Source organism: Ambystoma mexicanum, chromosome 1q, assembly GCF_040938575.1.
Source record: "Ambystoma mexicanum isolate Mex_15411 chromosome 1q, UKY_AmexF1_1, whole genome shotgun sequence".
NCBI classification, from domain to species: domain Eukaryota; kingdom Metazoa; phylum Chordata; class Amphibia; order Caudata; family Ambystomatidae; genus Ambystoma; species Ambystoma mexicanum.
Genome location: NC_090922.1, coordinates 215,182,855 through 215,209,873, shown reverse-complemented (window position 1 = coordinate 215,209,873; position 27,019 = coordinate 215,182,855).

Here is a 27,019-nt window from a genome sequence, read left to right as displayed (position 1 = left end):
CCTCATTTGCTATTAGTGGCTGTCCTAGTGGTTCTTGACTTCCTGTTACAGAAGGTTGACTACTGTCGGAAGAGTCCTTATCTAGTTGGGTCTGAAGTTCTTCTTCATGTTGCTGTTCATTGTGCAACATTGCTTTGTACTGCATGAAGTTCACATCAGTGATAGTACTTTCATTTCCTTTGAAAGCATCTTCATAGCAGTCATAGTTATCTAGTATCTCTTCCTCTTTTCTCCATGGTTTAAAAAGTTGTAGTAGAGACATGTAATACAGTTCTTTCTGTTGAGGAGTTTTTAATGACAATTTAACATGATTAATCAAGCTTCGTTTTTTAAGTTTCACTAAGCTGCCTTCACAATCTGTGACTGTATATCTGCCTTTGCTTTCATCGGGTTTTACATTATTTTTGTATCCAAAGTTTTGAGCTATGTGGTATAGACACATAGTTTCCAAAGTGCTACTCCTGTTTGGATAGTATGTGTCCAGTAAATTGTTTTTTAAAATGTCTTGGCTGTTGGGATCATTTCTGGCAATTGTTTCTATGTCCTCATATGATTTCAGAACTCTTTTTCTAGATTTAGCAGGACCAAGACTTAACCATACTATGTTGTCTGATTTTCCGTACAAAGCAGTACCAGTTAAACGATCTGCCGCTTCATAGGCCCCACATTCTCTATGAGAGAACATTTTTATGCCAAGGCTGTACAATTTCTGAGATAGTGTTTTGTCTGATGATAAGTCATCCCAGAGGTCTTGAAGCTCTGTTTTTTCAGCTTTTGTTAAGTAGGCTGTAACATATCGTGCCACAGCAGTGGAATTGTCTGCAATGTACTGCACATCTATGTTTGCATTCCATAAGAGGGCAATGATTGCATTGTAATCATTGATATATTTACATTCTTCGGTTCTTTTTATGTAGTACGTGTTTTTAGGTGATTTACCTTTCTCACTATGTCGAACTGAAGACATGAAGTTGTTCACTTCGCCTGTTTCTGTAGCTGGTCTAGGGAAACCAAACCAGCATTTGGTGTAATATTTCCCTTTGTTTTTGTATTTGCGACGACAATATTTGCCACATCTGTGTCTTTGAAATTGTAAAATCTGCCCATGCAGGTAACTATGTGTCCGTTGGTGAGGGATTTCACAAGTGACATATTTTTGGATGAACTGCAAAACAGTGGCATCAGTGTCCTGACCAAATTTAGGTGCACCTTTGATCCATAAAAGCATGTTAATATGTGGTGCTCCTCTCGCTTGGTATTCTTTTCTCCAGTAAAAGTGCTGCACTTCTCTGAGGGGAGGAACAGTTTTATTGCAAATAAAGTGTAGCACAGCAATGAAACGATAATGGAAATATCTTGACACATTAACTGGAGCCAGAGAGAAAAGGTCTCCAGCTTTTAATAAATGTATGTTGGTTTTGTTGTTGTTTGATATGCGTAGGAACTCATGTAAATCTTCCCATGCAAATTCTACACAATTTAGTGTAACAAACCAAGTCGGTGGTCCAAGGTTTCTATCATACAACGTACGTCTCCGTGTCGTCGGAACCAGTATTCTTTTGTACCACGCATGTTTGCAAACAAATTTGTTATACTTGACTGTAAACCTTCATCTTTATCTTGTATTTTTTGTATTAATTTTGTAGCTGACTTATTTTGAAAGTGGCTTCCACCATTCCAAATGTGTGCAGCTCCGTAACATAGGGTTGCTAGTTCACTTTCAAAGAGTAGGTGGAATATGTATTCCACATTTTGTCTAAACCTGGGATCTTGGGAATACATTCGTAATGGGCGGCATTCTGATGCCGTAATCTGAGTGGGTCTATCATCGTACCTTCCACCTTTGCCAGTAGGAAATAGCAGTGGAAAAGCACGTGATTCTATACTTTTTTCCCAGATGCTCATTGGTGAACCTTTGGTTTGTCGCATTTGGTAAGTTTCTAGTGCATCATCTATGCTTTCATTGGAATGCAATGGATGAATTGTGTACTGGTCCAAAAGATTGATACTGCAGCAGGATCCAGAAGGTCAAATTGTCCAGTTTCTGCTGACTGTTCAATTATTTCAGTTGTTTCCCTTAAGCTTTCTTCAATAATTATTTCCTTGTAGTATTCGTTATTGTCTTTTAGATATTGCAAGGCTTGTCTAACTTTATGTAAGTCCACCAGTTGTTGCCAAATTATTTTGTCTTTAGTTGGTACACCATTTACCAACACAATTAAAGAATGTTCTATTGAACGTTGCAGTCCTAGAGTGTGTACATTTTCTGTAAGATCTAATGGCAAATAAACTACTTTGCCACGAATGCCTTTCACCAATTCAGAGGGAGGTAATTTGGCTGTTTTTGGGTGAAGGCGTATAATTGCTTGAAATGGATGAACTGTTTGAATTATGACGCTCTCGTACAAATTGAGTTGTTGCAAGGTTTTTAGTAGTGGGAACAATTCCAAATTATTTGTGATAGCACGTGAAGGACTTTGATTGTTGTCTAGTTTTGTAGTGCAGTAACTACAACATATTAGGGGTTCACTTATTTCATATTGGTTTTCGACTAAAAGGTAGAGAGCTAATTCAAACCATTTGGAATCTTTATTGTCTTCTATTTTGTATGCTATGTCTACATTTTTTGTGTTCCTTTTGTAAAAGGTTCTGCGGCAACACACACACACATGGTTTGTTATTTCAGCCGATGCACTTTTAAATTTTACTATTTCTTTTTTGTATGTGTGTAATAGAAGGTTGCTATGTGCAGAAATGTTGGTAGTCTGTTCTAAAACTATTGCATTTTGTAAGTGACTTTCACTTCCAAAATATTTTCTCTGGATACAGTCAATTTCGTCTTGTAGATACTTGGGTGTACCATGCAGAAGTGTCTTATTTAAATTGGCTAATTCTGAGGCCGGACTTTTAGCATAGTATATTTTATACACTAGGTTTCTTACATTTGAATGATGTATTGATATCCTTTTGATATCATGGAAGGTGCTTTTGTAAATAGGTCCAGAAATGCAAGTTAATGAATGTCCTTGTAGTCCTGTGTATTTGCGCACTGGACAGATATCCATATTTTGCAGCACTTTCATTTTAATTTTCTCTTACCTTTCACATACTGATTGAGGAACTGACGTAAAGATTTGAAAGATTTATTAGGAATGGCACACATTGACGTGCACAGCCATTTGTATACTAGATGGTCTCATTCAGTTGAATCGAGAGGTAATTCTGAGTTTTGAGGGGATACTTTTCTAAGCAGAGTATCTTGTTCCATGATGGTATTATTGATTTTTCCATATCCTCGTCCACTGCTATGGATGGCAATTGTGTTTGTTTGATTTTGTTTGTATGCTTCTTCATTAAAATATGGTTCTGTGGTTGTTGGGTGACTCCATTCTTTTTTTTTTTTTTATTACTTATTTTGGTTGGTCAAGTTAATTTAACCTTTCGAAACAAAACTTTTCTAGAATATTAATACATTAAAAAACATTGTTTTCATTTACAATGACCACAATATACATTCTCATCACAAATTCTCAAAATACATAAATGTGCAATAATTTCAATTGTTAAAAATGAGAGTCCTGAAAATTCTAGAGTATACTCATCAAATAGTCATATTCACAGTAGCAGTAATTAATCAATTCATAAATCAGAAGCTACACACCGTAGAATTCAATTTTAGCTGAATTTGCATTACTATAACATGCTGTTTTAGCATTAGAACATAATTATATATTCAGCTGGGTGCAGTATTGCTTTTAGAAACTGCATAGTAACTATTCTTATTGAGATTTTAGATGTGGTAAACAATTTATACCATAACTCATCATTAGAACGAGATAAATAATGTAATTGGGTGAGTTTATGGATAATCGTTTCTCTTTGTGTTTTTAAACCAGCACATATAATCAGTAGGTGTTTAAGAGTCTCTTCCATCTCAACAAGTTTACAAAATCGGCAATGTGCAACTTCTGCTTTGATTAGACCTCTTCTCAACAGTATTTGATTTGTAGGCCACAGATTTAATCGAAACCTTAAAATCTGATTTCTCAGTGTTGCTGAGGGGCATTTCAATAGATAATCGGCCGCCTTTCGAAATTTCTTATGACCGAATAGTGCTCTATCAAAGTCCTTCAATGCTAAACATTTTTGTTGTGTGTATTGCCAGTCAAATGTGTACAATTTCAATTTTGCCCTGTTCGGAATCTGCAGTAACATTTCAAATGATATATTCGCTTCACTCAAATCATTAAACACTGAGGTTCTCCAATTCCTTGGAAATGGATGTTGAGAGCTTAACAAATAGTCTGCCAGTGCTGCTAACACATTGTTCGTAGTTATTCCCAAGATACATTTCCGTAAAAGATTACATCTTTTCCAGACTGCTTGAATGTGCATCGAGAGAGTGCCCAATTCAAATCGCAGAAGAGCATTTGGTGTCGAGCTCGGCAGATTAAGGTTTTTTTTCCAAAATTGGCCTTCAATTCTGTCCCAATATTCTCGTTTTTGGGGTGTCCAAGTTTCAGCCCCATAAGTCAAAATGGGAATTACCTTTTGTAGGTAAAATGTGAGAACATGAGAACAAGAGAATTTGCCAAATTTGGCTAAAAGTATTTTGGCCTGCGAGATTAAAGATGATCATTTTCTACTCAAACTACTTTGTTCTGGTTTGTTTTTAATGGAGTTACTAAACATTACACCAAGATATTTGTATTCATCAACTATCATTAGTTTTTGTTTAAACAAGACCCAATTATTATGTCTCCGAGGTTTCAGATGATTATTTCCTAATTCCATAACTTGGGTTTTTTCCAAATTAATTGTAAGATTATTCTTAACAACAAAGCATTCTAGCTGATTAAGAAGTGACTGAAGTCCACTTGGTGTTTGTGAGATAAGGACCAAATCATCCGCATAAAGAAGCCATGCGATGGTTTGCTTGCCGAGTTTAGGTGCATCATTAATTACCTTCAAAAGATCTACGCCTAGGTCAAAAATGAACATATTAAACAATGTAGAGGCAAGAATACAGCCTTGCTTTAGGCCGCGTTTAGTATGAATGGTTTTAGATAACAACCCGTCAAGATTCAATTTGACTTGCATAGTTGTATCGGAATGTAACAGTTTTATTAATGAAATAAGTGTTGATGGGCAACCAAAATTCGACATTTTATCAAATAATAATTGTCGATCAACTGAATCGAAAGCGACTCGAAAGTCGACAAATGCCAAGTACAGAGCTTGTTTTTTCATTACATGGGCTGCTTTAATGGCATTGAGTATAGTTATATTGATAGCAGTACCTAGCCCCGCAACAAAGCCCGTCTGAAAAGGGTCGCGTCTATTTTCATTATGTAACCAGAAGTTAAGATCCCGCAGAATAATTCTGGAAAAAATGTTCCCAGGTGCGTCTAGCAATGCTATTGGGTGATAGCTTGCTGGGCTTGTGCGATCACCCTTTTTATAAATGGGGACTATCACAGCTTTGCACCAAAATGGAGGAATACTTTGTTTCACCAGAATAGAAAGAAAAACAGCATGTAAAGCTTTAGCCCATAGAATCGGATTCTGTTTTAGAGTGTAATTCGACAGACTGTCAGGGCCCGGGGCTCTAGATGAACTTGCCTTGTTAATATAGAATAAAATGTCATCTATATCAAACTGTAAAGAGAAAGGGGAACCTTCAAATCTCGGTAGCTCTTGTTTGCTGTTGTTCGATGGTATATCATACATGTTCGTGAAATATTCAACCCAGCATTCCTCCGATACACCATTAGTTTGAGATGAAAGTTGTGAGCATGTCGTGCCAGAGTTAATTAATCTCCAGATCTGAGAGGTATTTTTTTTCTCAGCTACTCGAAGCCATTGTTCACCATCTTTTTGAAACATGCTTGCTTTATGTGCTCTTATCCAATTTTTATAGTCAGTTTTTATTTTACGTAGAGCTGAGCCGCGATATTTCTGCGGTAGAAGCAAGGATTGTCTTTTTTGTTTACGAAATAAAGATTTTCTATTTCTAATTGATTGATCATATACATGGGTGGAACCAGTGTTATTGTTCATTTTATGCGCAATTGTGCTAAAGGAAGCAAAAAGGTGCATTTTGTCATAATATTTTAATGGAATAGATGTTTTCTCTGAAAGGAGATGATAATAATTAATCAGATCTTCGCCCAACGCTTCTAAGTCAGGATTCGTCCAGTATAGCCTATTTAGCTGTGTGTTGATCTTCAAATTTTTTAGTTGTCGTTGATGGGCCTGCAAATTACTCTGAGTATGGACAGAGAATTCAATCGTCAGCATCATATGATCACTATCCAAGGAGGGTAGAACAAGAAATTTGGATATCTGATTAAATAATACTCTGTCTACATAGACATAATCGATAGTTGCTTTGTGTTGTCCGCTAGACCAAGTGTAAGAAGGTGGAATGTCAGTATTAGATGCACCATTCAGCAATAACAAATCCCAAGTTTCTACAAAAGAAAGCCACTGAGAGACCCGTTCCGAATTTCCTTTTTTAGATGTCATAAAAAGGTGAATATTCAGATCTCCAGCCAAAAGTATATGCATAATGTTGGGAATAGCAGCAATGCTTTCCATGATGGCATTGAGATCCTTTAGAAAATTAGATGTTAGAATAGCTACAGGATTCCAATATAAGTTAATGACTGCAAATTTTATACCTTGAATTAGAATTACAGACCATTGCATATAGGAATTCGGAGAGGGACAATCAGTTACATTAGTTACAGTTGAGATATCAGAAATTATTGTTAGACCAGACATTGGTCTACCTTTCAGTCCTTTAATTGCAGGAGTCAGATGTATATGATGATTATCCCATGATGGGGAAATCGTAAGCCAAGTCTCTTGCAGAAGCACTAAATCAAAGTTTGGTAATATGGATTTTGGGTTGTTAAATAAGTGCTTATGCCCTCTGGTGTTCCAACTCAAAATTCTAATTTTGTGTGTGAGAGGGCATGACTCATCAAAATCTAGTTATGCATTTTTATAACAACAGCAACTATTCGTTTGAATTGCAGAGGATGTACTTTCATTTGGCAGAGTTGCAGGATTTGGTCCCGCAGCTCCTATTCTTTCTGTGGGTTGCATGTCTTCAGTTGGGTGATTTTCACCATTAGTAGGGATTAATTTGAATCCTAATTCAAAGAGCGCCAGCCTCGCAGACCATATGATGTTAAAAATGGCTCGGGATCTAATCCACAGACACGAGACAGTCAAATCATTTTCATCAGGGAATTCAATCCTATCAATGTCTCCAGAGGCAAGACTCTCCAGCATTGGGATATCAGAGAATATTTCCATGATGCTACCTCTATTCATAGTGTATTTCGGAAAGGAACCACCCCGACAACTAAGAAAAATCGAGTATAAATGAGGAGATTTTTTATTTCTATTACCCAAAGTCATTGTGACCATTTTCTTTGTGCGAGGGGTTTCTTGCATAGAGTTTGTTTTCTCAATTGCTGCTGGTAGCTGAAATGAAACATTTCTGACATTGACTCTCTGATCTGCAGTTAATGAAAGATCAGAATTATAATCACAGGTTGACACTTTCATAGCAGATTTAAGAGTCTTTTGTTCGATAGTTAGGGCCACTAAGCAATCCCTAATCGAAGATAAAATCTCAGTTTGCACATTTGCCTGTGGTGCCGGAACTGCTGGCATGTCAGAGGGAGTCTTTGTACCTATACCAACCATATCATCACAGAGTGGCAAGGCAAGTGAACAACCAGTATTTTCAGAGCACAGAATTGGACTATTATTCAGGACAGGGTTGGATTTCAACAACGGGTGTAACAGAACCGTACTTGGTCGGTGTTGACTCATGTAATCATCCACAGCTTTCCTGATTTCTGCACCGGTGAATAAAGATTCTTGGCGATCAGAATTATTTTCTATGTCAGGCTTATTTGGTTTTATTAAATGCCCCTCAGCAGGTAAGTCTGCACACTCGTTATCACAACCTTCCACCACCTTAACCAATTCGTCTAATGGTGAGTGATTTAGATCTATCTGGGAGTCCCTCCTTTTGTTGTTAATAGATCTTTTTTTCTCCTGTGCTAAATTAGTGTATTTTTTAGATATAGCATTAGAGGCCAATCTTAGACCACTCGCTGATTTAGAGAGAGACTTAATTAACTGTTTAGTCTGACCATTTGATGATATCTTTTTAGACTTCTGATTTTTTGTTTTCTTCACATTTACAATAAGTTCAGATTTTTGTTTCTTTACATTTCTGTCGAAAATCATATAGGTTTCTTTTTGTACTTGTACATTTCCAACAGTGGGAATTATCTTTGCAGAAGATGGTATACATGATTCATCAATAGATGTTACTATAGAAAGTACTTTAGGAGAGGGCGTCAAAGGTAATTCTTCGTAGGATTTCGTAAGCCGCGAGGGCACTACAGCCGGTACTCTCGGTGGGATCTCTCGAATGATGCCCTCTACAAAAGGTACAGCAGTTTTTGGAGTTGGTGCAAATTTATCAGTTAGATATTGACTGTTTTGAGGACCATATTGATCTGTAACTCTTTTGAGTGATGATATAAGCTCAGGTATTTGATTAAGTGCTAGCAAAGCAGCTTTTTCCTCAAGGATTTGCCTCAGAGTCAAGGAGTCAGCATTCGATCTTTGCCAAATAGCATTGTTTTTAAAGTTTTCCAGAATCAAGTTTACTTTCGTATCAAGAGCTTCGAATAGTTTTGCAAGAGATGTTATAGCAATATTCATCATTTCTAAAGTTATTATTGGAGATTTTTTCGAGAGCGATTCTCTGGTCATAGCAGAGTTAGCTCGATCCAGCCTTCTTGGGGTCGGAGGTATAAATGAGATGGAAATTTCAGTTTCAGAAGTACTTTGATTCCGAAATAAGGCAGGAGATTTGGAAAGATCATGGCTGTATTCCTTGGCCGAGAAGCATGAGTGCGACGAGTAAAGATCAATTACAGCATCATCCACTTCATTGATGATGCTTTTTGATTTATCCAATGTGTTTGGGGCATTGCCTGTGCGGGCATTTTGCAATATCATAGTATCTGATAAGGAAATATTGCATGGTTGCTCACAGCCTTTGTTACTGACATTCGCGTCTGAAGCTGTAGGAGAGCTCATTAGAGGTTGTTTATTAGCTAAGCATTCTTGATTAGCAAGTAGAGGTTGAGCCTCAACATTTGAGATGCTTAAATTGGCTATTTCAGGCATTTTCGCCATCAAACGACTAACATGCAATGCTCTAAAGCCGAAATCTCGAATGTCACCAGCCGGAGTGTTGGAGCGGGTACGTTTCTTCCCAACTCGTTTATCCGACTGAGGACCTTTGTTAATGGGGCGAACTGATTTCGGAGTTAAGAGAGGGCTAACTTTATGCGATAAATCACATAATGCACGTAGTCGTGAGGGACATGGCATGTCCGTGCGTAAGTTGTAAATCTTTCCCCTTTTATCAGTCATAATCAAAACTATGTTAGGAGCTATATGAATAATGAATTAAAGTATAAACTTGTTTGTGTGCTGTCCCCTAGTTCAAGTACAATTTTCCAGAGATATTTAACACATTAAAAACTTAAATCACTCAGGTTAAAAAAAAAAAGAAAAAAACGTGGATAGAACAACATAGCATAAATGAATCTAAAATTTTAAGGAAATGGGGAGAAAAAAATTAATTTAATTTATAATAGCCCACCCCGTATGCCCCGACGCCGTGGCGAAGCGGCAAAGCGGGACTTTCAGGGGCTTCCACGGGTGCGCGCGGGCGGTGCGCGCGCGAACAGAGTTAAATAGGCACGCCCACTAAAGTTGGTTGCAATGCCTTATGGAGGCTGTAGTTGAAATAGACGAAATTAGCCAAAAGTTCAACAGGATCCGGAGAGCGTACCGCGGCAAAGCGGGACTTTCAGGGGCTTCCACGGATGCGCGCAGGCACTGCACAGGTCGCAGGAAGGCGCCGTATGCCGAACGCTCAAATGCTCAAATAAAGATTAGAGGTTTAATTGAGCAGCACACTCTGTAGTGCAATCAGCAATACGATTACCCGCCTGTGCCCCAATTCGCCACAATTCTATGTGCGAGTTTACCACGGGACCCCTCCCCCACACCTCGCCACACCTCACCTCGCCTCTCGTCTCTCACCTCTCACCTCTCCTCTCACAGGCGTAGCGTAAAACAGTGTGAGGCTCCGGCAGGCGTTGTTTAGGGGCTGCTGGCAATGGACCACTGGAGCACTGGAGCACTGGGGCACTGGGGCACTGAGGTTTTTCCCCAACAACTCTGGTCTCACAGCTCACAGTGGCCAGCCCACAGCTCGACACCCGGCTCGACACCCGGCACACGCCACAATGCCCAGCCGCTTTAGCTCTACCGGCTCCTCCGGCTCCTGCAGCTCGCCTCACCTCCGCTCTGCTCAGTACGGCGCTGACTTCCTGATAGAGGAAAGAACCTTAGAGGATTGTCAAGCCGCACCAGTGAGCCGCTCTGCTCTCCGCTCTCTGTGAGTTTCACGCTGGCCGCTTCTGACAAAGCTGCCAATTATATCCAAACAATCTTTAGAAGGTGATTTCCATTCACCTCCACAAATATGTAAGAAGTTGTTTTTGTTCACATTTCTTTTATTGATAAGTTTCTTTTGCAGTTTGGTACTTAGTTTTGTTAGTGGTTTCATTCTATTTAACACCAATATAAACAACTTCCTTTTGAGAATGATGGCACTGTCCACGAGAGCTTCTAGGGCTATTTTTCTATGGTAGGTTTTAAGGGGTGTGGATGATTTCGGTCCTCTTCTTATTAGATTCTGAAGGACTATGTGGTGAAACATTTTTGCTAAAATATTTTTTTTTACTATAGGTTCTTGTTACTATATCAGGATTAATAGGAGCATTGTTAGCAGTACTGGTAGCTGATTTTTTGTGAAGAGTTTTGTCCTTTGTGCCACATTTTGTTGGAGGAGGTAAAGTTTCGGTAGTTGAGGCTTGCTTTGTTTTGGTAAACAAATGTATTAGCTGTTTTGTTCCAACGTTCTCAGAAACTCTGCTACAGATGTATGCTTACGTTGGAAACTTTTATTTTTATTTGCTCTACGTCTGCGTTCCTTTCTACGAACTTGTTTTTTGGTAGGCATTTTTTGGGGTCTGTTGAAGAAAAGAAGGCATGGTTTGGTCTTTGTACAATGTATGTGTGCTGTGTGCTTGTGTGCATGAGTTTGCTGGGTAAGCACTTTGTGGTGGTGTGTGAATGTGTATTGGCCTCTTAAAATGATTTGGAAAGTTTAGTTTTCTGTTTACATACTACTACAATGTGCTTCAGATGAGAGTAGAAAGTGGGCTAGTGGTGAGGAGAAGCATTAATAGTGAACGTAGTGGCATAAAATTGAAACAGCTATTTGTTTTCTAGTACTAACATTCTAAGGGATCTGTATGTTGTTTGAGTTCCAAACATACAGCGATTTGTGAATCATCCTGCATATTAATCTTTGTTTAGTAAATGGCGATTTGTGGGTAGAATGGTTCAGAAATCACTGTTTGCTTTGGTGCACAAACTAAATACATAACCAACACAGTCTGTTTGAGGAATAGCTAGAATATAAAGGTCGTACTGTACTAATTTTTTTTTGAAGAATGACCAGGTTTCTTCGGATATGTCATTTGCAGTATAGATGCTGTTGATTTTCAGGATAGTAGTCTTGACTGCAATTGTAAAAAGAAGAAGTTAGTAACTTTGTGTGTTTAAAGCTGTGATGTTAGAGTACACGTTAATGTTGTATTTTTTCGTCGCAGTATTCTTCTTTGACATTTGAACACAGTGGATGTGTGCTTCTTACTGCACTATGTGCTGACTTTCTATGTTACTTGCAGTATGGCAGTTGGACGTGCTTCAGAACTGCGTACACTTTTTAGGTTACGCAAATGTCTTGTTTCTTTTAAGCTGTGTTATCTATGGCAGAGAGGTTTGTAAGCGATAGGTTAGTATAGTAAAAGGGGAAAAAATCTGTACTTTCAGATTGTAAGTACGATTTAAAAAAATCGGGAGACCCTCAAAGGGAGATGTCACCACAGCAATCGGGAGCGTTTACTTTTTCTCATACAATCGCATTGGAAGTAGCATTTATGTAGACGGTACACAGTAAAACAATTTGCCATTTTCTAATGGAAAATCGAGTTTCCCGCTAAAAAGGGAGGGTTCTAACGTATATATAAGTTATGCGGAAGACAGTAAGAAGTAGTGCAGTTTGTTAATGAAAAATCGGACATCTTGTACTTGAAGGAGGAGCGCTGGTATGTATTGCCAATGCAGATTTAGTTGGAGTAAAATATGCATACCGATAGTTAATACGTGTGCATATGCGCATGGATGGAGCTGTACGTAGAAATCTGCGACACTTGCACAGTAGTTTTTGAAGTAGGTGCTTTGCAATGATATGCGACTTGCATTCACAGTGATCAGTAGTACATTTGAAGTGCAAAATTTTGATGACGGAGTTAGATGTAGGGCGAGTTAATGTGATTGGTAGATGGTTGTGTGACTGCTTAGCTGTGTCCAATGAGGAAATGGAATCGCGAGTGATGTGGAAAGGGTAGAAGGACTGGCTAAGAGTTACGTGCCGCACATAGACACCGCTTGTCCGTGGGTAGGGTGTGTCACATACGGGTATCTACAGCAAATGGAACATGGAAAAGGGACTGTGGCCATCAGCCAATCAGATGTTCACATTGTTCCTTTGTGGCGAAAGACAGTGCGTATACTGAAGATGTCAGAGGTGAAGAGGGTCAGGGTTTTGGTCCTTGGAGACATTTTTGTCCAAGGTTTGCAGCTGTATGCCGAAAGTAGGCATGTGGCACAACATTTTGATGTGAGAGGAGTGGAGGTGGTTTGGAGTGCTGAGACTGATCGCAATGTTGCAGCACTTCTCAAAATTTGCACCGAGATGCAAACAATGACCAGTCCTCGTGGTACTTTTGCACTACGGTGCTTGCCATTTGGGCTACGTGAGTTCACGTACTTTGTTGAAAGATTTGGAACAGTTGGTTGAATGAGTCATGAACATCTTCCCAACTGCGAAAATAATTTTTTCTGGGTTAATGCCTAGAGGAAGATGGGACGATAGTTCTGTTTTCTGTCCTGATCAACGTATTGGAAGGTGTAACATTAATCGCGGCATGTGTGCTTTTATGTTACGTGCTGGTATGTTTGTCCAAGGTTTGCAGCCACGAGAACATCGTACCCAGTAATGCGGCTTATTTCGAAGCAGATGGTGTTGCGTTATCTTCTTTGGGAAATGCCATGTTCTTTTGGAATGTGAGGCTTGCTTTGGAGAAGGTTGTGTAATGGTTGTAGGAGTAAAGTAAGAACAAAAAATAGCACAAAAAAAAGAAAAATAACAGGTGTCTGTAAGGCATCTGCCAAAAAAAAAGAAATAACAACAGCTCTTTTCAGAGCCCACCTTCAAGGGGAAAAGGGGAATAATATTGAAATGTACAGGCAGCACGCTCTGGTGCTGTACGTGTCTGCGAACATGGCGGTAGTTTGCAGGCGCCGCCTTTTAGCAGCGGGGATTTTGGGGTGGAGACGCATGAAAATGAGAATGTGCGAAGGTAGGGATTGATCAGTGAAGGTCTGTGGGTGTGTTTTGTATGGAGATATTTAGTCAGAACGTATTTTCCCTGACAGGAGACCAGACAGCCATGGCACTGTGTGCTCGACAACAGATTATCTGGATTATGGGAGACTCGTGGATACATTGGCTGAAGGTGCATGCGGAAAGTTGCGGTCTATCTGCAGATCTTGGATTTCCTCATGTGGAAGTGCACTGGCATGGCTTGCGCGGAATGAGGTGGTTGGACTTGGTACCTGTCTGCATTACTTTACAAACAGAGTGTCATCCTGATAAACTTATCATTCATTGTGGCAGCAATAGTTTAGGCCATGTTTCTGGCATTTCTTTGCAATTTGCAATGAAGGAAGGACTTGCGCAAGTCATGGACATGTTTCCATGCGCGTTGTGGAAAGTGAACGCATGTTCATACTGTAACAAATAGATAGACGAGAATGAAGTAGGTGGTTTAGGAGTGAGTGAAGTGAGTGGAGGCTCAACTCCTAAACGTCCAAGTCATCTCCATTGAAATTGCAGTTTACCCGTGCAAAGTGCCGGTCGCTGTTCTCCCCGTCTCGTCTGTGAAATGTTGGTGTCCGTAGCCACAGCAACAGTCCAAGCGGCTGATGTGTGTTACGCGCCATTTTACTAAAGTTTGAGAAGTACGATTGACCTAGTGATTAAAGGACGGACTTAGATGAGCGGTATCCGATGGAGCGTCCAACTTTGAGTGGAAAGAATAGCTCAAGTAAACTGCATTGGTCAATGACCGTAAGGCAATGGTGTTGACAGGTCCCTCCATAGACTAGGTATCTGTAATGTTCATTTCAGGAAGAGGTGACAGGTACATAATGGGTAACAAGGGCACTAGTCCAAAACATGTTTTGATATGTACAGTGATTCAAGAGATCCATTGATTCTACTGTAGTTACAGAGTGGTGTTCTATAGGATATACTATACACATAACAGTGAATGAAAAAACCTCAAAGGCTAAAGGTTCATGGATAAAACACTTCCAATGTTATACAAACTCAATTCCAAACAGGTACATTTACTATATGAAGCAGTTCAGTGAGCATTCCTCATTGAGACCTCTTGGTTGAACAGTGTCCAAGAGATGTATCCAATACTTCTCTGTTTATGAAGCAGAGATTGATTGTTACCACCCCTCAATGGGTGCTTAACCACTTCCAACACTTGGAATTTCAATTGGGCAATAGTGTGGTTTTGCTCTGCAAAGTTCCTGGCTACCAGCGATATGACATTTTTACACCTTATGTTAGATTCATGTTCCGTCCATCTTTCCTTGAGGGGTCTCATTGTTTGTCCCACATATAGTTTCCCACATGGACATTTCATGGCATAGATTACCCCTGGAGTGAGGCAGGTTGAGAAATCCCTCAACTTTATCTTCTTACCAGTCTGGGGATGAGAGATGGTGTCCCCTTTCATGACATCATTACAATGTGTAAAACCGAGGCACGGAAATGTGCCCTTCTTCCTAGTTTTCAAAATCAGTTGTTTTTCTTTAGGAGGTTTCTCTGCCCTTACTAGTCTATCCCTCAGGTTCCGCCCTCTCTTGAATGCCATCATTGGAGCCTTTGGGAATAATTTGAGTAGTGTAGGGTCATTATGGAGAATACCCCAATGTTTTCTGATGGTTTTACTAATTTGAAAACTCTGCTTGAAGAATTTCAAAATAAAAAGGAGCGGTGTCTCCTTATTTTTATCTTTAGGGATAAGGAGCTGATCCTTTGTTACTCCTGTAGCTCTTAACCTGGCCTCGTCCAGGATTTTTTCCGGGTACCCTCTTGTCTTGGATTTCTCAATGAGCGTTAAGCCTTCCGGATCAAGCCCTGCAGGGTCAGAAATAATTATTTTAAGCCTCAAAATCTGGCTATATAGTAAACTGACCCTCGGGTGGAAGCTAGTTTAGTGTAATAGGTTATTAGCGTCAGTTTCTCCGGTTTGAAGTACATTCTTTTTGCATGTAAATTGCTGCCACCAGCTGCACGGCTGAACAAAAGACCAGGGCAGATCCATGCAGCCTTTCTTAGTTAATGAGGCTGGCCATGGCGGGGGAAGGTTTGGCCCTCCCCCTTCTGAAGATGCATTGTGTACTCCTCCTGTCTGATCCCAAACAAATATGCCAGGGGGGACTGCGCCTGTTGGCTGTGTCCATCCAGAGTACACAGGCCTCTGCAGTGAGCATAGGATAATGTGTATGGATTAGCCCCACACATTTTCTTGAGGTTGATCTACCTTCATTCAATTCCATTTACTCACACCGCATTTTCTAGTTTGCCGTATGTTGAAGGGAATCCATGTGACAACTCCACCCCTTGCTTGCTATCTGGTTCAGTGGGACGTCAACCTAGTATTGAATCTATTTCTCTACTGGCCTCAAAACTCTGGGCTTTTGTGCAGGGTGCTCTCAGGCAGTTGACTACTCCCTTATGTCTATTTTCTTGTAGAAGAGTCTCTGATGTTCTAGTGCTGGATTTGGGTTGTAGGGTGTGCTCACCAGATGGAGTAGTATTTCATATTTCTAGATGTTCCAAGTGCAACGGCAAACGGTCTCATACCCAGACTTTCTTGAGCATCCCAAGCTTTGCATTGAGCGCTGCTCAGAGGCATACGCGAACTTGACAGAGGAGTTAGCATCTGATCCTAAAGGTCAATTCTATGACAAGACAGGAGGCTCACATTATGCTTTACTTTCTTTAATACTGCCACAACAGCTTTTCAACTTATCACTTTTAAACTTCAACATTTGCACTTCTTTTCCTTCCAGAACTAAAAAATAGCCAATCTGAGGTTTAAAAGTTCCACCTCTAGAGTTTACTTCTTTAAGTTGCATTTAAACTAAAACTTCCATACACCTCCAGGAGTGTAGTCTTTCTGACCCTATGCCATGCTCCAATCCGGTGATAGGTCATCCTATAAGAACCCTCAGTCCCAGGTCCTTTCCTCTTTCTTTTTGCTGCCATGAGATAAGTACCTCACGTTTTAGTCTCTAGAATAAATGTTAATGGTAAATGATAAATAAAGTAATGTAAGGCTTATAAACCATATAAGGGATATTATTAGCGCGTATAATACATTTCTCTTTGGAGGAAACTGTACCTTTTCTAAAGTACGTGACGAGGTTTATAGATGCGGGTAGAGCCGCGCGTGTTTATTTAGTTCGCTCATTCGGAGCGCAGCGCGAAGTAAGAATACGGTTTTCTAGTTATAGAGGATGGCGGGGTCGGTGCCGCGAGCGAACGCGCTCGCCTCAGGCTCGCGGTCCCGCTCCTCGTTCCACAAAGCCGCGTCTTCGACCGCAGCCGGCGGCAAGACCCAGGGAAGCGGGAGGAGATAATTTCCCCGGCATTCCCTGGGAGCTCTTCCACTCGAGCGCACGCAATTTCAATTGCGTAGTGTAAGCCGAGCGAAGAGGAAAGCCTTGGTGACACAGCATACAAAAAAAATATATATATATATTTGCCGGAGCAAGAAAGGGATATTTTACAAGGAGAATCCTTGCAATATAACAAGCTGATTAATATCCCTTGCTGACAGCATAAGGAGTTAGCCTTGCTAACAATATGGCACATTATAGAAGCCCTGGTGCCACTCCTTCCACCTCACCAGAATGGTCAGAGGAGGAGTGGGAAGAAACTCCTTACCAGCAGGACACAGACCTGTCTCATAGTTTTAAAAGAGTTCTAGGAGACTCTTTGGAAAAAGCAGTGTCACAGGGAGTACAGCCGATTGCCCAAAGGCTGGACATTTTGGAAGCTGTATTTAATGAACAGCAAGCATTGCTTGCCAGAAAAAGGAAGGCAGAAAGCCCAGAGAGAGAACTGTCAGCCAGACACCCCACAGAAGGGGTTGAGCACAGGGGGAAGAAAGCGGCTAGCAAGAGTAAACACCCGAGTAATCTAAATAGGGAGGATTCCACTCCCCAACTGAGTAGCGACCCTGTCGCCAGGCTACAGAGAGCCTTCCTGGAGACGAAGCAGAGCCAGGACAGACCCCCTGCCCCAGGGGTGAATAATCAAGCGGACAATGACGAGGGCTATATGCCCAATGATGAAGGTGAGGAAGTAGACGCCGATCATCAGTACGAGGAGGAATTGGATCCTCAGGAGCCAGACGGTACAGCAGATATGTTTGATCCAGAAGCTATCAGACACCCTAAGTCCTCTGAGTGGGTTCCGTCACCTAGAGTTGCCGCCTATATGGCTCAGCATATACGAAAGCCTCTGGATAGGGAAGTAAGATCGCGTATGCGTTCAGAGTGCCCTAGAGCAGATTTGCCAGGGAAACTGGCAGAGACACCTGAACTAGACCCCAAGATGGTTACTTTCGTCACAAAGACTGCAAGAGATATACGTAAAGGCATAGACAGCGCCTGGCGAAGATGCCAAGATAAGCTCCCCGATATTGCTGGCCAATTAGCAAAAATAATGGACCTGGTAGAAAAGGCTCAGGACACTGGAACCCCAGTAGACGCCTCCGCCCTAGCCAACGGGGCGCAAAGAGCTGTCTGTATTATGGGGAACGCGAACTGTGCTCTGTCCTCAGAGAGAAGGAGGGGAGTGCTTTTAAAGATTGACAATAAGCTAAGCGATTTGGCCTCTTACGAAGCAGGAGAAGGAGCCAAAGGCCTGCTCTTTGGCGAGGCATTCGCTAAAGAGATGTCACAGTTCGTGGGTGCATATTCAGCGCTGGAAAGAGCGCAAAGCTCGATTAAGAAAATCTTCCCCACTCGAGTTTTTACCAATGCAGACCCCAAGGGCCGCGCGCCCAATACTGGGAAGGGAAACAGCAAGACACGTTCTTCCCTACGAGATCCAGATTTCCCAGAAATCGAAGAGGTAGAGGCTCCTACCGCAACCCAATGCCTCGGGAGGTGAGTGCAAGGATTGTACGCGTGGGAGGGAGAACCCTCCAATTTTTGAGCGCTTGGCGAGCGATTTCACGCGATGCATGGGTGCTGCAAGCAGTAGAGGGACTGTGACTAGATTTTGTAGGGGACCCTATTCAGAAAACAAAACCTCATCCCATTCAAGTGTCCCAAGAGGAGGCAACATTGCTACACAACGAGATTCTCAATCTGGTAGACAAAAAGGCTATAGAGAAAGATGCACGAGGAGGACCAGGTTTCCTCAGCAATATATTCCTAGTACACAGGGGAGACAAAGTACGACCGGTTATAAATCTAAAGAACCTGAAAGAAGGGATTGTGTACAATCACTTCAAGATGGAGGGTATCCATCTACTTCGAGATCTCCTCCGATCGGGGGTCAGGTTAGCACGATTAGACCTCAAACATGCTTACCTGACGATCCCGATAGCTCAAGAGTTTTGGAAATATCTGCGATTTCTTTGGGAAGGAGAGACATGGTGTGTCACGTGCCTTCCATTCGGCCTAGCGTCAGCGCTCTGAGCCTTCACCAAACTGATGAAGCCCGTAGCAGCGGCCATAAGGGAGAGAGGTATTTGCATAATCGTGTACCTAGACGACATTCTCGTCATGGGCTCAGACAAATTGACAGTATCCAAGAACGTGCAATGTATATTCACGCTCTTGACGTCTCTAGGATTCTTGGTGAACTCGACAAATCCCAGCTAGTACCAGTCCAACACATAGAGTTCCTAGGTTTCAGTATAGATACAGTCAAGGCGACCCTCGAGCTTCCACATCACAAAGTGAAAGCGATAAAGAAGGAGCTCAGAATAGTCATAGCGAAGAGGACTATATATCTTCGAGCTCTAGCGAGAGTAGTAGGCCTTCTAGCAGCCTCGATTCAAGCAATCTTTCCAGGCCCGCTCCATTATCTAGCGTTACAGAGGCTCAAAATAAGGTATCTACAAGGAGGGCTAGGTTACCACCAGCTAGTAACCCTGGACCAGGAAGCAATCTCAGAACTCCACTGGTGGCTCTCCAACATGGAAGCCTGGAATGGCCGAGCAATCTTCGTAGATACCCCAGATATCGTTATAGAATCGGACGCGAGCAGATCCGGGTGGGGAGCCAGGTGCGAGAACGTAAATACAGGAGGAAAGTGGTCAGAAGAAGAACTAAAAATGCACATAAACTGTCTAGAACTATTAGCGGGCTCTTTCGCAGTACAAGCCTTTACAAAAGACAAAGTACGATGTTGCGTACTGTTCAAAATGGACAACATCTCGGCAGTACGATTTATCAACAAACTAGGAGGAACAAAGTCGAGAATGCTAGTAGAATTAGCAAAAGACTTCTGGCATTACTGCCTGCAGAATCAGATTGCAGTCACAGCAGAGTATCTGCCGGGGACGCTGAACGAGGTAGCAGATTGGAACTCACGATATCTTGTAGACTCCAGCGATTGGAAACTACACCCAAGCGTGTTCAAGAAATTACAGGACCTCTGGGGCCCGGTACACATAGATCTATTTGCGTCCAGACTGAACACGCAGACTCAGATATAGTTCAGTTGGAGAATAGACCCGGGTGCAGCTGGCACGGACGCTTTTCTCCAACCATGGAACGGAGAGCTGAATTATGCTTTCCCTCCGTTTCTCATGATCATGAGAGCGTTAGCGAAGGTTCCCAAGGAGCAAGCAGACCTAATAATCGTACTCCCCCTCTGGAAATCTCAGCCCTGGTTTCCAGTAGCGATGGAACTTTCTACGGATTTTCCAAGGATAGTTCCTCAGCAACCGGACCTTCTGCTAGACCCAGTCAGCAGGGTTCACCTGCTCATAACGACGGGCACATTACAGTTGGTAGTCTACAAGGTTTCAGGAGAAAGTGGGAGTTGCCAGGCATTTCGCAACTCGCAGCAAACTGCATCAGAGATTCCTGGGCGCCTTCCACCATCAGGAGCTATAACGCGGCATGGAAGAGCTGTGCCCACTGGTGCACAGACAATAGTTTGGATCCCGTTTCTGCCCCTGTAGTGCAGTTATTAACTTTTTAGCAATGAAGTTTCAAGAAGGCAGCGCCTTTAGAACAATAGGAGTGTTGCAGTCCGCGATCTCTCCGGGACATGATCAAGTAGAAGGCAACTCCATAGGAGAACACCTCGCAGTTCTGCGACTGTTTAGAGGAATGAAGTTGAGAAAACCCCCAGAGCCAAAGTATTCGACATTATGGGACGGCAAAGAAGTTTTCCAACTGTTCCTTAGATGGCCAGACAATAGAGATCTATCCCAATCACAACTCTCAGGCAAACTGGCAATGCTGTTGTGTCTCACGTCATGCAGAAGAGTATCCGAGGTTAAAGCACTAGAAAAATATTCCATCCAGAAGGGGGAGCCTTTACCATAGCTAAGCGAACGAAATCAGATTCTCGAGTGATCTCATATCCCTATTTTACAGAAAATAAAAAACTATGTGTAGCACAATGTATCAAAGATTACGGGACCGCTACAGCGCAGTTGAGGCCGCGAGGAGTAACACAATTGCTAATAGCGCGTAGGAAACCTTATCATGCAGTAGCAACAGCGACAATTGCAAGATGGGTGCGCGAAGTGATGCAATTGGCAGGGATAGACTTGTCCCAGTTTGGTGCGCATTCAGCTAGGGGCGCGATGGCTTCTAGGGCCTTTTCAGCAGGGGTGCCGCTTCAAGATATAATGAAAGCGGCCGATTGGTCATCTGAGTCTACGTTTAAGACATTTTATTTCAAGCCAGTGTCAGACTTAACGAATAGGGTGGTGGCTAGCTTTGAAGAAGCATAATGCGAGCCTCCTGTCTTGTCATAGAATAAAGATTGCCCACGCTTACAGCTCAGGAAGTCTTCATTCTATTAAAGACAAGGAGGCGAGCATTATATACCACCCAGAAAAGACAAAAGAGGATTTTATGATGCATATATCAAATGTTCAACTTTGTCTTGTCACCCACCCTTATGAGTATTTATCCATTTTGTTCCTAGGAGATGACCAGAAAGCAGCCTGATCGCAGACAGTGAAACATCATGGCAAGCACCGCTACTTCGCCCAGGGATTCAGGGCAGTTCTGTTTCAAGAACTCTGTTCACAGTTATGTTGGAAGTTTTGTTTTGTTGTTGACCGTTCATAACAGGGTTGAGTTCGCTACGGAAGATCTCCAAGGCAAAGAAAGAGGAAAGGACCTGGGACTGAGGGTTCTTATAGGATGACCTATCACTGGATTGGAGCATGGGATAGGGTCAGAACTACTAAACTCCTGGAGGTGTATGGGAGTTTTTGTTTAAATGGAACTTAAAGAAGTAAACTCTAGAGGTGGAACTTTTAAACCTCAGATTGGCTATTTTTTAGTTCTGGAAGGGAAAAAAAGCGCAAATGTTGAAGTTTAAAAGGGATAAGTTGAAAAGCTGTTGGGACAGTATTAAAGAAAGTAAAGCATAATGCTCGCCTCTTTGTCTTTAATAGAATGAAGACTTCCTGAGCTGTAAGCGTGGGCAATCTTTATTAATAATCGCTCTTTGAATCTACTTGAGGCTAGCTCGCTTGCTAGGTAAGATGGACCTTCGAACAGGCTAGCGTGGAAATATCTTGGTTTGGACACCACTCTGCCAGAGGGGTCATCACGTTCAAGGTTTTTTCCAAGTAAGAATTTGCTTGGATTATTTTATGAAAGTGGCTGATTGGTCCGGCAAAGTGGTCTTTAGAGATTTTCTTTTCTCAAGCCTATCCAACAGCCTGTTTCACTGGTGTTAAGTAAGCTTTAAACAAGCATAATGCTCGCTTCTGGCCTGGAATTAGCATGAAGATTTGCCATAACAGCTTATAGAAGAAAATCTTAGTTCTACTAAAGACACAGAGGTGATCATTATTCCCGCCCTGATTAATTAGGCGCAGTATTGCTATGGAAGTTTGGCCATTGAATTTTACTCATTGAGTTTTGTAATGATTTAGTATATGCACAGTGTGCATTTCACTGTTCTTCTTCCTGTTTATGTGCATGGTATTGCACACAGGAGGACGATTTGCTGAGCACTATTTTTTTTGTTATGCAGCATCACGAGACAAGTTGATTTTCATTCTTTAACCTCCCACTTGATGACCTATAACTACGGATGTAAAATCTGGAAGGCAGGAGTCATTATGGTTTCGTATCAAGAGCAAGCAAGACATGGCTCGTTAATTTCATCTACGTGTTGCAGAGTACGAGATGGTGCCGAAGCTGCGAAAGGGGACATGGGAAGGAACTGAAGGGTATTTGCAGGGGCAGTCTCAGGAGGATTGAAGGAACAAGGTCACGTGCCCGAGGACTATGGACTAGAGCTGTCCCAGAGTTTCTGGGGAGGTGTCGTTTTTTGCTTTGTTTGAAGTTTGTTGTTAAGATTTCTGCAAAGGTTTATCATGGTGTTTTTAAATGTATTAAAATCTGGCAGCTTTGGCTTCTGAATAGAGAAAGAAAAGCATCATGATTGCCTGTGTGTCTTTAGCAGAATTAAGACTTTCCTATGAACTATTCTGGAAATCTTAATTCTCAATAGGACCTATAGAGAGATACATTTTGAAATAACGGATGCCGACCGTTGTGGGTAAGTATACACAGCTTTAATGTCTATTGGTTGTCCAACACTCAGGGTTCATGAAAGAGGAAGGAAAGTCAGGTACATGAAGACCAGATGTACAGTCACAGAAACTGGATCCCCGACACCCACGCAACCAGCTCCCTTCATTCAACTGACAACGGTCACCCTTGGAACCCAGGAGGAACCACATTCCACACATCCCCCAGAAACTCTGACAACACCATAGGATCGCCACACTCAAAGCGCATTACTCCCTCCTTTAACAAATACACACCAACAGGAACGAAATGGAAGCAATGACCAGCACAACTAGACACCACATTCCGTGCACACCACACACACTCCCGAGGTTTCCCACCAAGCGACGAACATGGCAGGAAAATACACCAAAGCTCATAGGATAAAACAAAAGTAGCCAACACAACAACCAAAACCCGGACACCTGAAAAATGCCAGGAACCAACATCCCATGACAAAGGGTGCAGTCAACGACGGGTTGCAATTAATCTAATGGTGTCAGAAAATCCCAGATCAGAACCAACACCCCACCCCACTCCCTCCTTACACAATGCAGAACTGGATGAAATGCCCACCGAAGTAGAAAAAGGACACTAGCACCCACTACACCAAACCGACTGACAGAAACAACACAAAAGACCAAAAACTAAAATAAAACAGCACTGCGCTCACCTGGGCTGCCCCCAGGACCGCAGGCCTGCCACGCCAGAGCACAAACCATGCTCAGGGAGAGCATACTAACTACCCTACCAACCTGGACCTAAAAAAATAAAATAAACTCCTTTCACTCTGGGCTGCCCCCAACGCCAACATGCCTTCCGCACCGGAGCACTGACCAAGTTTGTAGAACTGCGAACAAACAACATAACAGTAATATCCCCGTCGGACATCCAACTATACTCATAGCTCCACACGTTGACCAAAACCCCACAATCCCAGCATTAACATGATAACGACCCCAATGGTCACTGGCACTTTGCCACTGGCAAACACAACTTACTGGGCAAGCTAAAAATATCCCACAAGGACGCCCTCGATAAGAAACCTCTCAGCATCCAACACAAAAAAACATATGCACAACTGGCATAGTCACACCACAAAGCCCTACAAATACAACACAGTGCTTCCTTGCGCCACCAATCTATGACTTGAAAACTCCTCAACACCACTTAGATGCCCTGACTGTAAACAACAGTCACATAAACGCTACAGAACCCAGCCCCAATTCTATAGCAGATCACAACGAAAATCCGGTAAAATGCTCCACCACAATATGCTAGACTGTAAACAACAGCCGCAAATACTACAGAACGCATCCCGCATTCCATAGCAGAAACAGCCACAACAACTACAGAACACACCCCGTATTCCATAGCAGAACACAAACTGTAACCAACAGTTTAAGCAATGCACTTGACATTATTAACAGCCACACCAGAAAAACAGAACCCACCCAGCGATTCTGCCACGTCACAAACTCTGTAAACCAAAGTTTAAGGGAGCCAACCCTTACAACACAAAAATAGAATCCGCCAGGCAATTCTGCCACAAAACAACACTGTAAGCAACAGTTCAAGGGATACACACCCTTGCATCACAAATCACACCAACTCTCCCAAACACACGCAGCACATAGTTGACCCATTGCACCATATACCATCAAACCTCGTGAACACACCACGCCTCCAAACACACACAACACACCCTAACGCCATGCAAACCATGCAGTCCTGGGCACGCAAACACTTCAACTCCACCAACACACATACATCCCTGCATCATGTGTGTGCAGCACCTCAATGCTTCCAAAAACATGTGTCCTTAAGTTTCCAAACCCACGCCTCAACCACATGCGCAGTTCAACCACTGCACCATGTCACATATGTGGCACAAAAATGCACCTTATGAATAGGCGCACCAATTGGTTTAGCTGAACCAAATTCAAACGCGTCATAACCTTACACAATTTGTGACACTCAACAAATTTGTGAAGATCCAAATCCCCCATGTCAATTCCCATTTCAGGAAATGCACAAAACATCAATAACGGGTGTAGTTTCGAAAACAATGTCCACGCCCAGAACATCAACCCTGCACCCTCATGTCAACACCCACTTCAAGGGAATACATAAACGGTTCACCTGTAATGCAAAAAGGACCGTCCACCTGTTAATGAACAGTGTACAAAGACAGTGTCCATAGCCAGAAACCTGTCCCCGCACCCTCATGTCCAATCTAGAACAATGCGAAAACCCCAGTGGAAAACCTAAACACCTAGGAAGGGAGGGCCAAAACACAACTGGACAAAAAGACACAACAAAAGCCCTAACGCCTACACCACTAAACCACCCCGGGGGATAACCCTATCCTCTAGTACTGGGCCACAACATAGACCTACCAAGAAAATAAACAGGCCCGACACTAACACCAGTTAACTAACCCCCCTCTATCCCCAGCCAAACCTGACTGGGTCCGTGAACCAATTCCATAGGCCACTGTCAAAATGTTCCAGCTTCCCGGAAATCCTTCGACAAACATTTCGCAAGACCTGGGCAAACCGATTACAATTGCACCAAACTCTCCAGCACCGTCATTGCTCTGGCCTGGAACTTCACCAAAGTGACGACTCTGTATGCAGCGAGGGAAACAATGTTCCTTTTGATCTGTGTGTTGACGGGAAACCCGGCAGCACGCACACCAAGATGCCAGGGTCCTGTTTTCTGCGCACTCTCGACTTCACCATTTCGCCATTCGCTCCGTTCCGAACTGGACTCTCGAGGTGCACTCCTCCTGGTAATCTTGTACCCAGCACACTGCTATCCATGCCAGGGTCCTCCTTTCTGCGCATCCTTGACATCACCATTTAACCAGGCAACTCAGGAAGGGCATGTGAACCGCCCCTCCGCGATGAGAAACTTCTCTCAGCACGCCACCACACCCACAGGGCCACTGGGGAAACTTCCACTGGCCCGATGCACAACTTGCTCACCAGACCTCTCACCAGCAATGACGAGGCTGCTCCTGGTGCACTCAGGTCCCCACATCGACTGGAATACCGGTATTTCTTGCACAAGCGCCTAGTCAACTTGCGGCCTGCTTGTTAGGCGACAGCCCACTCTCGATTGCTGTCCCTGGAGGCCCCAAGGATGCCGGTAGGTGGAGCACTGGCTGCGATCTGGTGGGTTTGGGTAAGATCTTACCGAGGGGCAGTGTCCGTGCTCTGCTCTGCTGCACCCCCTCCACAGCTCCGGACCTTTTGCCTCAAAAATTCCTCATTGCCAGTGAAATAACGGATGCCGGACCGTTGTGGGTATGTTTACAAAGCTTTAATGTCCATTTAGTTTAGTTTAGTTTATTATTTGTTTAGCGCCGCCTGGCCCTAGGGCATCCAGGCGCTTTAGCTGGTTACAACATATCAATATAAAACAACATGGTCCGTAGGTGGACGATACAGAAAGTTTAGTACATAATCAAGCAGTTACTGGTAATGTACAGGGTGTGGCATGCACAAGTCATTTGTAAAAAATACATAATTTACATGGTTGAGGGCAATAGGTACGATAGCAATGTAGTGTTGGGAGTTCTAGGATTCTTTGGTCAGTAACCAGGATTTGGCACTATGTCTAAAACGGTGAAAGGACGGTTCAGATCTAAGATCCAGTGGTAGTGAGTTCCAGAGTTTAGTGGCAAGCACGGGGAAGCTTGAGCCTCCTACTTTTTGGAGTTTGTATCTGGGGATAGTTAAACATTGTGTTTGAGCTGATCTGGTTGGACGAGATGGGATGTGGTGTGTGAAGTTGTCTGATAGGTATCTGGTTTCTTGGTTGGATAGGCACTTGTGGGTGAGCGAGAGCGTTTTATGTTCAATTCTCTGAGGTATAAATTGCC